General features: G+C 29.6%; 1 long non-coding RNA gene across 1 annotated transcript; it reads left to right on the top strand.

Moving 5' to 3' along the window:
• The first annotated feature begins 5,272 nt into the window (after positions 1-5,272).
• LOC116006397 lies at positions 5,273-6,482 on the top strand. Its single transcript, XR_004095127.1, has 2 exons — positions 5,273-5,431; positions 6,229-6,482. It is a non-coding gene; the product is annotated as an uncharacterized LOC116006397 (long non-coding RNA).
• Positions 6,483-17,383: the final 10,901 nt, after the last annotated feature.

The following is a 17,383-nucleotide window of genomic DNA, read 5'->3' as shown; positions in this document are numbered from 1 at the left end:
GCTTAAAAAGCTACTTTGGTCATGCAAAACGCTGTCAGAGCCAGACGCCTACGCTAGAAGTTAAACAAATGATTAAAGTTGCAGTTACTAAGTCATTAGACAGTCAAAAAAGGGAAATGTAAGAGGAGTTTTCTAAACAACTTCAAGTAAGCATGGATGAGATGAGGAAGCAATTTGGTTTGATGCAGACTCCCATTTGTCAACCTGCACAATCAAGGCGGGAGGATGACATATATGTAGATGTCGAGCCACAATCTCATCACAGTGAAAAAGCTAGTTCTCCAGACCCTTTTGCTGATTTACCGGCTGTAAGTAATCGTTTATAGTTAATCTTATTATTATATGTTAAAACACAGTTTTGCTGATTTTTAAATATGAAATCATGTAGTTAGGAGCACGATGCCAGTTGTATTTGGAAGATCCCGTTAGACGTGCAGTGGCATTTGGGATAGCGTACAAGGGTGAAACGGTTCACGGGGTAGAATTAAATGCAGATCAAGTGAAAGTAAGTGTGGATAAAGTTATTGATCCAAGAGCAAAGGTACCATTCCCTACCGATGAGGTTAAGCTAGTAGGAGCTGCAATGCATCAATTTGTTATTTGGTCAAAGAAGCTGGTAGAGTTATGCACTCAAGCTGATGAGGTATGCATTCTCAAAACTTTTGGTTCTTAAAAAGTATTTAATTTACTTTTTACAAAATAGTAATTGTTACTTATATTGAACAGTTAAAAAGAATGTCCAAATTAACGATTGAATCCGCTGTGCAAAAATCTTCTGTTGATATGATTATAGTTGATCCGACTTCTTTGAGTCCTTTATGTCAAAAGGCATATAAAGTTGCTCGAAAACTAGAACAAAATCTTGTGGTGCATATGTCTCGTGGTATTGTGGGCGACATTGAATATGATGTATATCTTGAGAAGTTGGAGATCATGCGGTTTTTGAATATGGAGACGATGGATATTTCTTGTTTGCAGTTCTTTATAAGGTATAAGTTCTTTGCTATTATTTGTTTATAGTATTTCTCATTTCATTTATTAGATATATATATGAATGGATGTATTTTTGTAATAGGTGTCTGTATAACGAATTTCATTTGGAATCAAAGACCACGTATGGCTTTATAGATCCATCTTACATTCAACCAAAATTGATGACTAAATCACAACGAACAGGGTATATAAATGTCACCATGCAATACAGACAGAAAAAATGTTATTTAGCCCCTTATATTTATAAGTTTTAATTGCTTTAAATAAAATAAATTAAATACAATGTGCTTTTATTACATATTATATTTACTTACAACTAATAAATTATTTGTTTGTAGGGAACATTGGATGTTGATGGCAATTTGTCCACTATTATATGAAATCAATTGGTTTGATTCCGTTGGACGCGAACCACGTCAGGACATTAAAGACATAGTTGAAACGTCGGTAAACTTATAACTAATTAATAGTTATTATACATAAAGTACGGTGCCATATAGTATTTATGTATACATATCTCTTATATTTATAGGTGTATGAAATCAACATTACATTCCAAAGGAAAGAAAACAAATCGTCAACCAAAATGGATTAATTGTTTGGTAAGTATTTTATACATTTGTAAAACTACATATATTTCATTGTTTTTAATTAAATGAATTCTTAATTGTATTATAATTCAAATATATAGTGTGCCAAATAAGTTGGAGCTACCGAATGCGGGTATCATGTGATGAAGTACATGTTTGAAATTCTTTCCAAAGAAGCATACGAAGGAATGGATAAGGCAAGTAATTTAAGAAAATACATTTCTCGTTCAAATTTTAAAAATACTAGCTTAAATTAGCTTACTAATTATTATTTATTACTTTTCAACATTATAGATACTGGAGAGAGTTGTTTCATTGAGCTACAATCAACAAGAGATTGATGAAGTTAGAGACACATGGGCCAAGTACTTCATTGATGAATGGATTAATACATTGCATTAGTATGTGTACTTCATTGATGAATGGATTAATACATTGCATTAGTATGTGAACTTCATTGATGAATGGATTAATACATTGCATTAGTATGTGAGATGTATGTATTGCTTTTATTGCTTTTGGTACAAAATTTGGGAGAAGATTATGGCTTGTATTAATTAATATAGATAATTTTTGATGAACTTGTATTATTAATTATTATCAATTGTGATATTTATTGCTTTTATTAATTTTGATATTATAAATATAAATTGTACAGGTTTAGAATGTGATTGTGATAGCTATATATATTTGAGCAGGTTTTGGGTGTAAATAGAAAAATAAAATGAATATAAAAAAAATTACCCTACAACGTCGGCTAGTCTTATTAGCCGACGTTGTAGGGTATTTTAGTAGTTTTTAAATTACCTACAACGTCGACTATTTGTAAAGAGCCGACGTTGTAGGGTATTTTAGTAGTTTTTAAATTACCTACAACGTCGGCTATTTGTAAAGAGCCGACGTTGTAGGGTATTTTAGTAGTTTTCAAATTACCTACAACGCCGGCTATTTGTAAAGAGCCGACGTTGTAGGGTATTTTAGTAGTTTTCAAATTACCTACAACGTCGGCTATTTGTATTTGTAAAGAGCCGACGTTGTAGGGTATTTTAGTAGTTTTCAAATTACCTACAACGTCAACTATTTTTAAATAGCCGACGTTGTAGGGTATTTTATTTGTTTTCAAATTACCTACAACGTCAGCTATTTGTAAAGAGCCGACATTGTAGGGTATTTTATTAGTTTTTAAATTACCTACAACGTCGGCTATTTGTAAAGAGCCGACGTTGTAGTGTATTTTAGTAGTTTTCAAATTACATACAACGTCGGCTATTTGTAAAGAGCCGATGTTGTATGTTTACCTTACAACGTCGGTTAACATTTAGCTGACGTTGTATGTGTACCTTACAACGTCGGCTAACATTTAGCCGACGTTGTATGTGTACCCTTACAACGTCGGCCAAATCAACGTCGGATTTTAGCCGACGTTAAAGGGTCCATTTAGCCGACGTTAAAAGCCGTCTGTGTAGTAGTGTTAGTATTAAGGTTAGGTTTCAGGGTTCGCATATATATAGAGGATTAGATGGATGCGCAATCACACCCCTCATTCCCTCAACTTTCAGATCTTCAGACCTCTCGGCTCTCACTTCTCACATATATAAGGCTTCTTCCTTCTTGCCTTCTTCGTTCTTCGTTTTCTACTTCTCTCAACGTTCAGATTTCATAAATCATATTTTCAGAGTTCAGATAGGTCTGATTGTCTGAACTTCAGACCTCTTCGTTCTCTGTCTTTGTCTCTCTAAATCTCGTATATTCTTCTTCTTCGAGTTGTAGAAACCTCTTTGTCTCTTTGATTCTTTTGAGTTCGAACTTCTATCTGGGTTTTTGATTTCCCAAACAAGACCATAGGCGACATGGTGGGTCGGTGGCGCGTCCTCTGTTATCTATTTCTCTCCGGTCATAGTGGACACGTGGAGTGGTGGAAGCTCTAGCGACTGTGGCATGGTGGTTTGGTGGAAGCCCTAGCAGAAATATCGTCTATTCTTCATAGAAGACCCTAGTTCTCCGGGAAATTTTTGGGAGAAAGAAGTAAATCAAAACCCTAGTTTTATATTTTTATTTGTTGATTTTATTGTGAAGTCGTGAACACGTGAATCTATTTGTGTGATACTGTGATATGTTATGAATGCGTGAATCTGTTTGTGTGATATATTGCTTTATTGGTGGAAGCTATGTGAAATGCTATGCTTAAACTGTTAAACATCTCTTTATTGGTGGAAGCTATGTGAAATGCTATGCTTAAAGGGCTTAATCTGATACATCACTAATGGTTAATCTGTTTGTGATTATGTCACCAACTCCTTTGGTTCGGCCACTGGATTCGCCTCCCAAAAAAACTTTAGGACCATTTACTACTTTGTAGTTGCTCAACTCAGATTTATTTCTCGTCATGTGTCTTGAGCAACCGCTATCTACATACCATATGATCATGTTACCCTACAAACAAAGATTAGTTTGTTTTTGGTACCCATACATTTTTGGGTCCTTCCAGGTTAGTGGTTAGTTTGGGCATCCATGCAAATCTAGAGCTAGTCAAGCTCATCCTTGGTCCTCTATACCCATTGAAAACTTTATAATCGTAAGGGATGCAGTAAAATTTTTGGGACTTTTTAGGTGCATAAATTTTCTGAAATTGAGGTCTTGGCATATTGGTATGCACCCTAGTATACGACGTTTGCTTATGTCTATGGTGACGTTGAAATTGCGCTATTGTCATCGGCTCATAGTCCATAAACCGATCCTCATCAGAAGGAAAAAATCTTCCGACACCTCTCATTAACCTACTAGATGGTCTCTAAGGTTTAGCATACCCACGTCTATCATTTGGATAAGTGTTCGTCCTACCTCAAGGTAGACCTTTGCATCACCTCTGTGAATGATTTTGCCTTTGGTTGTTTCGAGGATTTACCTTTGATTGGTTATTACCTCTTGGTTGACCATTAGTGTAATAACCATTATAATTATTTGAACGAGGTCTATACCGAGTTGTGTTCTTGACACTCTTCGGGTTACCATTTGAGGAATTTCCTTTCAATGGTTCCACAATTCGTTGTTCAACCCTACTATTTGGTTGGCTCGTCGTTTGTGGCCTTTTTCTCTTATCAACGCTAGTCATTGGCTCGGGGTACAGGTGTAATACCCCGTAAAATTATTCCAAATAAGCGATATTATTTAATACAAATACTTTCAAAAATAAAATTTATTTTACAATCATAAATATTTTTAGCTTAAATGCTATTAAAATAAATTATTTTGTTTAAGGCTTTAAATAAATTATTTTATGATCCAAAAATTTTCTATTCAAAATCTATCTGAGAGAAGCCTGCCAACATCATTTTTATAACTATCAAACTTTCTAAGCCCAAGTAATTATTCTTCTAAGTCCAATGTCTTGCTTGAGCCCAAATATTCCTAAGCCCAATTTTTAGCCCATAATCTAATTATGAAAAATTAGAATTTTCTAGAGCCATGATCCTTTATATATATATATATATATATATATATATATATATAATGTATGTATTGTGATTAGCTCATTTCCAACATTCATCTCTCTCTCTCTCACGTATATATTTCTCTCTCGTGTGTCTCTTTCTCACTCTCAATATCTTCTTCAAGATTCATCTCCTTCCTCCATAACCCTAGGTCCAAGACTTGGTAAGCTTCCTTTTCTCTTCTCCATTTCTTTCCTTTGTTAGCTCATTAGGATGGATTGTGATGTTATTTTGTGTGGGTTTGTTGTGGTTTGAGGAAAGGGTTTGATGTTATGGTGGTGTTTTGGCTTGAGAAAAGAAAAGGAGAATTTAGAAGAGAAGATTAAGAGATGGATTTTTGGAGCTTTAGCTATGGAGGTAAGGATTCATGGATGTCCAAACTATTTTGCCCTATGTTTTATTGTTGAAATTATTTAAAATTATGGACTATTTTTGCTACTTTAATAGATCAATTAGAATTCATTTAGAGATAAAGAGAAAAATTTGGACACTATAATCTGAATAAGCGGAAAATAAATTATTTCGAAAACAAAATCTCAACCAATTAGAAATAAGAATTCAAAAGTTAGTAATGATGATAAGGGATGGGAAATGCTTAATGGAATCAGCTTACGCTTAAGTTGATTTTTCCTTGTTACTTTTCTTACATTTCCATGCCTAATATATTAAGGATGAGGTTTCAACGAAAACTTGAATGAAGTAGAGTATTTGTTCTCTGATAATATATTAGTTTAGTTTCAAACCTAATCAGAAGTATATTTCATTTACTGTAGTCTTATGGTGACCAGGGCATCAAATATGAAGTATCTGGTCGATTTTCTTTCGTAGGAATTCAAAATCTTTAAAGTAAATAAAAAATACCAGTGTACCACAGACAACAGCAAACAAAGTCTGCAAAATTGACGATAAATCAAATCTTAGGTCCCCTTCCTACTTTGATAATGATAAAAGATATGAAGTGTTAGGAGGACCCTAAGGGTTGTCACCTATTTGCATGAAATTTCAAGCTAGAGTACTTCATAATGCCATCAGAAGTTTGTAAATCACTCTACATGCGGGAGGGTCAAATGTTTTTTTTTTTTTAAATATAAATAAATAAATCATGCAATGCTCCTTGGAGTTGCAGATTTGCAGTAATCTTGATCTTCTTGCAGGTATACTTGAGCAAGCATTATAGGAACCGCAGATTAGGTGATCCAGATTTCGTTCTAGATTTTGAGGAGATTTATGTTATTGATTCAAAGACAAGTCTATTACAATTTACAAGAGCTAAAGTGGTGGTAAGGGACATCTTTGATTTTAATGTATTTAATTGGATCTAGTGATGATATGTAAGGGACTTCTTTGATTTTAATGTATTTAATTGGATCTAGTGATGATATGTGTGGCTCCAATTGGGCCAAGCCAATTCTGATTTCAGTGTATTTTACGCCCTAAGCCTTTCAAAACAAAATAAAGACCCAAGTCTTTAAAACTAAAGAGGCCCAAGCCTTAAAAAAAATAGAAGTGCCCTAGCAAAAGTTTTCTCCCCAAAACTGGAGGGCATTTTAGTAACAACATAATGGATATTATTTATTTATTTATTTATTATTTTATTAATTTTATCAATTATCCATATTTATTAATAATGTAATGCCATTATCCATATTTATTAATAATGTAACGCCATTATCCACATTTATTAATAATATATTAATTGGTGATTGGTGATATATAATTTGTGATATATCTAATATGGCAATATTGTTAATATTTATTTATTTATTATTTTATTAATTTTATTAATTATCCATATTTATTAATAATGTAATGCCATAAAGTAATATGGTAATATTGTGTTCTTAATATTGATTGGTGATTGGTGATATATAATTTGTGATATATCTAATATAATATTATGTTGTTAATATTAACACGCACACCAGTAGTTGTCCACTTGCACGACATGGGAATATTTATTTTTTTGTTTTGTTCTTAATAATTACCCTTCATACATATTAATTTTAATAGCTAAGAGTATAGTATGGAGGTTATCGTGTTCTTAGTAATATCTATTTTCTTTATTTGCTTACAGTATTGATTTAAAATAATAACAGGATTGATTATTATTACATTATAAAAAAGGCAATAATTCTTAATCGGTGAAAACGGTAAATTAATTTAAAATAATAACAGGATTGATTATTATTAATAAAGGAAAATTGCAAATTATTAATTATTAATTAATTAATTAATAATAATAATAATAAGAATAATATAATCGGATAATAACAGAGGTGATTATTGTTATTATTTCGGTAATTGATTTAAAATAATAACAGGATTGATTATTATTAATAAAAGATAAATTGCAAATTATTACGGAGTAATTATTAATTAATTAATTAATTAATTAATAATAATAATAATAATAATAATAATAATAATAATAATAATAATCGGATAATAACATGAGTGATCATTATTATTAATATTAATCAATCAATAATCAATAATTATTAGGCAAATTGCATACAATAAAATAGAAATTGCATACTAACGTACATTATAAAAAGGGAATAATTCTTAATCGGTGAAAAACGGTAATTTAATTAAAATAATAACAGAATTGATTACGCAATAATTCTTAATCGTTGAAAAACGATAAATTGATTTAAAATAATAACACAAAATAAAAACAATATGCATATTAATAACCGAAATTAATTGAATATATTTTAGTATAATTAAGGAATTCTTATTTTGCTAGAATTAATGAATTAATAATTGTAATAAAGTTAATAATGGTTTGATTAGTACACTAATAATTATAATTCTAATCAAGCTAAAAATTATTCATATCACTATATAGTTATTACTATTTTCTGAAATTATGGAATTAGTTTAATTGATTTTAGTATAATTAAGGAATTATTATTTTGCTAATTAAGGAATTAATTGAATAGATTTTAGTATAATTGAATTAATTTAATATTCTTACACCATTTTCACTGTTTAGCCACAAAATCCAAAAATACACATATTAGTATTCGAAATAATATCCAATTCATATCAATTCTATATCTATAGGCTTACACTCAGAAACCAAAGTTTACATTACAAATTACTATACATATATTATTAATTAAGCCTTTTTATCACCTTTTATTACCATAATTTTTTTTACGTACAATTAATAGTATTACTATTTTTATATACGCTAATTAATTCAATAATTAGAAAAATTACTACATATATTAGGCTATTTGTGACCTTTTATTACCATTATTTATTACCTTTTAATAAACTATTCCATACTACATATTAGTTTTACCTCATTTTTCTCTTTTGATTAGCCTATTTTTAAAGTTTTCCTAATATACTTCCTATCTAATAAATTTCAATACCACTATATAAATCATGCAACCGAATAATATACTTTTTATTAAACTTATAATATATATATATATATATATATATATATATATATATATATATATATATATTGTAGTAATTACCCACCTTAAATATCAATTCTTATTTTAACTACAAATAATTATGTTCATAACTTTGGTGTAGCAAATCAACATAATTATATTATTAAATAATAAAACTTTATAAATGAATAAATCTCATATTTCCTTTTTATATATGAAATTTAATAACATTAATAATTTTTAATAACATAGCATAATTATAATATTTTAAATTTTTAATCCGTGCATCGCACGGGTAACATACTAATAATAATAATAATAATAATAATAATAATAATAATAATAATATATTCGATAATAACATGAGTAATTATTATTATTATTACGGTAAATTGATTTAAAATAATAACAAGATTGATTATTATTAATAAAAGGCAAATTGTAAGTTATTACGGAGTAATTCTTAATTATTAATAATAATAATAATAATAATAATAATAATAATAATAATAATAATAATAATAATAATAATAGGAGTGATTATTATTATTAATATTAATCAATCAATAATCAAGAACTATTATTAATCAATTATTTTTAAAGTTTTCCAAATAAATTTCTATCTAATAAATTCCCATACCACTATATAAATCATGCAACCATGCAACCATGCAACCAATTTCACATCTTTCCTTCACTCCATCTTACCACTTTAGTTTCATACACACGAAAAAATCTACATACAATGGCCCCTATTTTTGTTTTACTAAATAAGATAAACGCCTTCAATACTGCGTGGACAATCAAAGTACGATTTATTTGTCTTTACAAAGTCAAGAACAACCGAGGAGAAACTTTAGAATCTGTATGGAAGATGTGGAGGTATATGTTCTTTACATCTTCTTTTATATATATATATATATATACACACACACACACACACACACATATATATATATATCCATTTCTTATGTTTTTATCGCTTCAATCTGATAATAATTCATGAAGTTATCACCCCAGTTCTTTCATTTTCATATATTTATGCCAGCAATAATAGTGAATGGTGACTGAAGATGATTTCTCGTAGTCATTGAGATACGAGAAATTAAAATCATCGCACACTGTAATTCAAGAAAAAATAGATATAACAAACTAGCAATGTGAAGAGTAAAATTAATCTAATAAATAATAAAAATAATATTTAAACTAAAATAATTAAATACCTGAATCACAAGCATGAATGCCGATGAGAAACAAAGCACCCAATGTCTCCCGAAGCGAGGAATTAAAACTAGGGCAACAATATAATTAACTAAAAGGAAAACTAGACTCCCTATTAAAACTACAATAAAGGTATTACCTTCCGATACCCCAAAAGACTCTAAAACGGAATGCGCTAAAAATACTAATTGCTCTAAAATCATCAAGTCAGGGTTTATAGCCATTGCCAGTTTAATAATTACTACAAATCTTTGGGGTTGTGGTGATAAAAGTGATTCATTTCCCCAAATTCTCCGCCTTATTGATGCCAACAAAATTAAAAATGCAAAACAAACTAATGCATAAAATCCTACCCACCAAAATTTGATAAAGTATTTAAAAATAATGAAATTTATTAAATTACTTAAAACTGCCGCAAGTAAACTAAAAATGTCAAACAAAAAGTCTAACCGATCTCTCTCGCCCTCGGGAGCTATTTGCAATAACCATATTGGAATAACCTGCACATGTGTGCAAATTAGTATATATACAAAAACAATTCACCAAAATATAAGTATTAGATTGAAAATAAAAATAGTTTTACCTCCCGAATAATTCCAACACCTAGTCCAGTCATAAAATACATGACTCCATGGACAATTATGTGTGGAAAATTTGGCACACGGCAGCACCCGAGGCTACCAGTACAAGCCCAATAATCAAATTGAGCCCACGTAGCCTCTTGGCCAAGATTAATCCCACAAATGTCCCAATAAAAACAAGCAAATGTACCGAAAACACCAAGCTCTACATAAATCTACAGAAGTTGGATGTTGCTGCCAAGTTGATTTATAATATGCCGAGCTTGAGAGGCTAAACACAAAGAGAGGCATGTTAACTAATCCACCTAAAAAATAATAATAATGAAATGTTAAAGTTTATTTTCATACAAGCACATAATATCACATCTAAAAAAATTTTAAAATATAATTTTAAATGACTTACTTATGAATGGTTGTGAATAACCAACCACTCATCATCCCTCCAATCATGGCAAGACTCTTAAACTCCATACATTAACCAGTCAACTTTGCACATGCGCTGCACGGGTGTCGCACGGATGCTGCACGGGTGTGCGTTGCCTGTGCGAAAAAAATAATGTCCAAGAATTATGAGACATTTTGTACATTTTAAAATATTTATTTATATATTTCGAAATTTTTATTTAAATTCATAACAATATAATTTTGTTCGTGCATCGCACAGGTAAAGCACTAGTTTATCTTCTGACAATAGTCAAACTAGCTACAATATAAATTAAAGCCACAATAGCCATATATACAAAAATCCACTTCTAAGTAAACAAATCAACTTTGGTGTCATTGAAGTAATGAAGACCTGGATAAAAAGCTTCAACGCCGATTCCCGTGCACGGCATGCTCTTTCAATCTCCCTCGGATATGCAATGGAGGTCCATCCATGAGGACCACTCACTATACCATGCATGGTATAAATAGCTAAAAAGCTTATGCCAGCAATAATAGTGAATGGAGACTAAAGATGATTTCTCGTAGTCATTGAGATACGAGAAATTAAAATCATCGCACTTTGTAATTCAAGAAAAAATATATATAACAAACTAGCAATGTGCAGAGTAAAATTAATCTAATAAATAATAAAAATAATATTTAAAATAAAATAATTAAATACCTGAAACACAAGCATGAATGCCGATGAGAAACAAAGCACCCAATGTCTCCCGAAGCGAGGAATTAAAACTAGGGCAACAATATAATTAACTAAAAAGACAACTAGACTCCCTATTAAAACTACGATAAAGGTATTATCTTCCGATACCCCAAAAGACTCTAAAACAGAAAGCGCTAAAAAAACTAATTGCTCTAAAATCATCAAGTCAGGATTTATAGCCATTGCCAGTTTAATAATTACTACAAATCTTTGGGGTTGTGGTGATAAAAGTGATTCATTTCCCCAAATTCCCCGCCTTATTGATGCCAACAAAAATAAAAATGCAAAACAAACTAATGCATAAAATCCTACCCACCAAAATTTGATAAAGTATTTAAAAATAATGAAATTTATTAAATTACTTAAAACTGCCGCAAGTAACCTAAAAAGGTCAAACAAAAAGTCTAACCGATCTCTCTCGCCCTCGGGAGCTATTTGCAATAACCATATTGGAATAACCTGCACATGTGTGCAAATTAGTATATATACAAAAACAATTCACCAAAATATAAGTATTAGATTGAAAATAAAAATAGTTTTGCCTCCCGAATAATTGCAACACCTAGTCCAGTCATGAAATACATGACTCCATGGACAACTATGTGTGGAAAATTTGCGGACACGACAGCACCCGTGGCTACTAGTACAGGCCCAAAAATCAAATTGAGCCCACTTAGCCTCTTGGCCAAGATTAATCCCACAAATGTCCCAATAAAAACAAGCAAATGTACCCAAAACACCAAGCTCCCCGTAAATGTACAGAAGTTGGATGTTGCTGCCAAGTTGGATTTATAATATGCCGAGCTTGAGAGGCTAAACACAAAGAGGGGCATGTTTACTAATCCACCAAAAAAATAATCATAATGAAATGTTAAAGTTTAGTTTCATACAAGCACATAATATCACATCTAAAAAAATTTTAAAATATAATTTTAAATGACTTACTTATGAATGGTTGTGAATAACCACTCATCATCCCTCCAATCATGGCCAAGACTCTTAAACTCCAAACGTTAACCAGTCAACTTTGCACATGCGCTGCGCGGGTGTCGCACGGATGCTGCACGGGTGTGCGTTGCCTGTGCGAAAAAAATAATGTCCAAGAATTAGAAGACATTTTGTACATTTTAAAATATTTATATTTTTCAAAATTTTTATTTAAATTCATAACAATATAATTTTGTTCGTGCATCGCACGGGTAAAACACTAGTTTATCTTCTTACAATAGTCAAACTAGCTACAATATAAATTAAAGCCACAACAGCCATATATACAAAAATCCACTTCTGAAGTAAACAAATCAACTTTGGTGTCATTGAAGTAATGAAGACCTGGATAAAAAGATTCAACGCCGATTCCCGTGCACGGCATTCTCTTTCAATCTCCCTCGGATATGTAATGGAGGTCCATCCATGAGGACCACTCACTATACCATGCATGGCATAAATAGCTAAAAAGCTTATGCCAGCAATAATAGTGAATGGAGACTGAAGATGATTTCTCGTAGTCATTGAGATACGAGAAATTAAAATCATCGCACTTTGTAATTCAAGAAAAAATAGATATAACAAACTAGCAATGTGAAGAGTAAAATTAATCTAATAAATAATAAAAATAATATTTAAATTAAAGTAATTAAATACCTGAAACACAAGCATGAATGCCGATGAGAAACAAAGCACCCAATGTCTCCCGAAGCGAGGAATTAAAACTGGGGCAACAATATAATTAACTAAAAAGACAACTAGACTCCCTATTAAAACTACGATAAAGGTATTACCTTTCGATACCCCAAAAGACTCTAAAACGGAAGGTGCTAAAAAAACTAATTGCTCTAAAATCATCAAGTCAGGGATTATAGCCATTGCCAGTTTAATAATTACTACAAATCTTTGGGGTTGTGGTGATAAGAATATTTGGATTTGTTATAATATATTAAGAATATTTAGATTGATATATAATTATATAATTTATAACATCAAATATTATATAGTGCAATTGAAGATATGTTTTGGATCGATTATGTTTTCTAATGCTATCCTTGTTTAAATTTCAGCAAATAATTGCTTAATTAATAGCTAATGTGTAGATGTATGCATGTGAGTAATGGGATAATCAATTGAGTGATTGTTGGTTGACCGTAGAGCGTTGTGTTGGAGGAAGAAGATGATATATTGTGAAGATGATATTGCCCTTCACTATATATCATCTTCTTCCTCTAACACGTTGATATTCTATGGACAAATAACTGTTGGAAAAAATTAGCATAAAATGGCATTTTAGTGGCAATATTGTGGTACAAATATATCTGGGGTCCACTTTCGATTTGGGTCGGGTCAAAGTGGATTCGTGTTCTTCGTAGTTAAATGAAAAGATTGATATATTGTACGCTCAAAACTGAAAATGGGTGAATGAAAAATTGGTTCTCAAAGTTGACCCATTTTAGTTAGAAAAATGGAGAGAAAAACCTTTCAAGTAGCTTTTGTCCCACATTGATTTGAGAAGTGGTTTGCAACACTACTTATATAAGAGTTTTTCTAAAACTTATTGAATTGTATAGCATAGAGGCTCTCTCGCGCGCGCAAGTAGGGAGTACAATTGTATTACGAATAAGAACGTAGGAAAGAATATATATTTTATTAGGAATTCTATTTTAATTTACAATTGTATTACGAATAAGAATTGTATTACCGTATTTTCTAATATTACGCAAATCATAATTGTATAGGAGTCTTTTGGGCGGGAAGTTAAAACTGAGGATATTGTTTTTATTAATAGTATAGATTGCATTGCATAGAAATATATATACTGTATTATTACGATTAATAATTTTAATCTATAATTGTATTACGAATAGGAACGTAGGAATGAATATATATTTTATTAGGAATTCGAATAGGAACGTAGGAATGAATATATATTTTATTAGGAATTCTATTTTAATTTACAATTTGAATATATATTTTATTAGGAATTCTATTTTAATTTACAATTATATTACGAATATGAATTGTATTACCATATTTTCCAATACTACGCAAACCATAATAGTATAGGAATATTTTAGGCGGAAAGTTATTATTAATAGTATAGATTGCATTGCAGAGAAATATATATACTGTATTATTACGATTAATAATTTTAATCTATAATTGTATTACGAATAGGAACGTAGGAATGAATATATATTTTATTAGGAATTCGAATAGGAACGTAGGAATGAATATATATTTTATTAGGAATTCTATTTTAATTTACAATTTGAATATATATTTTATTAGGAATTCTATTTTAATTTACAATTGTATTACGAATATGAATTGTATTACCATATTTTCCAATACTACGCAAACCATAATAGTATAGGAATATTTTAGGCGGAAAGTTAAAATTGAGAATATTGTTTTTATTAATATTATAGATTGCATTGCAGGGAAATATATATACTGTATTATTACGATTAGTAATTGTAATCTAGAATTGTAATACGAATAGGAACGTAGGAAAAAATATATATTTTATTAGTAATTCTATTTTAATTTACAATTGTATTACGAATAGGAATTGTATTACCATATTTTTCAATATTACGCAAACCATAATAGTATAGGAGTGTTTTGGGCGGGAAGTTAAAACTGAGGATATTGTTTTTATTAATAGTATAGATTCTATTTTAATATACAATTGTATTACGAATAGGAATTGTATTACCGTATTTTACAATATTACGCAAGCCAATAGGAATTGTATTACCGTATTTTACAATATTACGCAAGCCATAATAGTATAGGAGTGTTTTGGTTACAATATTACGCAAGCCATAATAGTATAGGAGTGTTTTGGACGGGAAGTTAAAACTGAGGATATTGTTTTTATTGGATATTGTTTTTATTAATAGTATAGATTCTATTTTAATATACAATTGTATTACGAATAGGAATTGTATTACCGTATTTTACAATATTACGCAAGCCAATAGGAATTGTATTACCGTATTTTACAATATTACGCAAGCCATAATAGTATAGGAGTGTTTTGGTTACAATATTACGCAAGCCATAATAGTATAGGAGTGTTTTGGGCGGGAAGTTAAAACTGAGGATATTATTTTTATTAATAGTATAGATTAGAGGAATTTAATTTCGTATATTAACATAATATAGTAATATTTTTTAATCTATACTATTAACAAAAACAATATCATCAACTTTAACTTCCTGCCCAAAAGACTCCTATAATATTAAGGTGTGCATAATATTGTAAAATATAGTAATAGAATTCCTATTCGTAATACAATTGTAAGTTAAAATATCGTAATACAATTCGTAATAAAATATATTCTTTCATACGTTCCTATTCGTAATACAATTCTAGATTAAAATTACTATTCGTAATAATACAGTACATATATTTCGCTGCAATGCAATCTATACTATTAATAAAAACAATATCCTCAACTTTAACTTCCAGCCCAAAAGACTCCTATAATATTAAGGTCTGCGTAATATTGTATAATATAGTAATAGAATACTATTCGTAATATAATTGTAAGTTAAAATATGGTAATACAATTCGTAATAAAATATATTCTTTCGTACGTTCCAATTCGTAATACAATTCTAGATTAAAATTACTAATCGTAATAATACAGTACCTATGTTTCCCTTCAATGCAATATATACTATTAATAAAAACAATATCATCAACTTTAACTTCTCGCCCAAAAGTCTCCTATACTATTAAGATTTGTGTAATATTGTAAAATATAGTAATAGAATTCCTATTCGTATTACAATTGTAAGTTAAAATATATGGTAATACAATTCGTAATAAAATATATTCTTTCGTACGTTCCTATTCGTAATACAATTCTAGATTAAAATTACTAATCGTAATAATACAGTACCTATGTTTCCCTTCAATGCAATATATACTATTAATAAAAACAATATCATCAACTTTAACTTCTCGCCCAAAAGTCTCCTATACTATTAAGATTTGTGTAATATTGTAAAATATAGTAATAGAATTCCTATTCGTATTACAATTGTAAGTTAAAATATGGTAATACAATTCGTAATAAAATATATTCTTTCGTACGTTCCTATTCGTAATACAATTCTAGATTAAAATTACTAATCGTAATAATACAGTACATATATTTCCCTACAATGCAATCTATACTATTAATGAAAACAATTTCCTCAACTTTAACTTCCCGCCCAAAAGACTCTTATAATATTAAGGTCTGCGTAATATTGTAAAATATAGTAATAGAGTTCCTATTTGTAATACAATTGTAAGTTAAAATATGGTAATACAATTCGTAATAAAATATATTCTTTCGTACGTTCCTATTCGTAATACAATTCTAGATTAAAATTACTAATCGTAATAATACAGTACATATATTTCCATGCAATGCAATCTATACTATTAATAAAAATAATTTCATCAACTTTAACTTCCCGCCCAAAAGACTCTTATAATATTAAGGTCTGCGTAATATTGTAAAATATATTAATAGAATTCCTATTTGTAATACAATTGTAAGTTAAAATATGGTAATACAATTCGTAATAAAATATATTTTTTCGTATGTTCCTATTCGTAATACAATTCTAGATTAAAATTACTAATCGTAATAATACAGTACATATATTTCCCTGCAATGCAATCTATACCATTAATAAAAACAATTCCTATTCATTCAAATATCGAGGAGGAAGAAAAAACTAAATGCGATACAGTGAACATGGATATACTTAAGTTATAAAAGTATAATTACACATATATTAGCGTAATTGACTATTAATAATTGCCTAATAATTATTATGATAATTAAACTAAACATTGGTCGTTGAATTTATTTTTATAATAATTATAATTAAATGATTTCTAATTTTTCCCATATTTATTTTAGTAATAATATAATTACATAAG

Source organism: Ipomoea triloba, chromosome 2 (assembly GCF_003576645.1).
Source record: "Ipomoea triloba cultivar NCNSP0323 chromosome 2, ASM357664v1".
Lineage (NCBI taxonomy): Eukaryota > Viridiplantae > Streptophyta > Magnoliopsida > Solanales > Convolvulaceae > Ipomoea > Ipomoea triloba.
The sequence above is the reverse complement of the archived record's forward strand: the minus strand, read 5'-3'. Positions and strand labels throughout refer to the sequence as shown.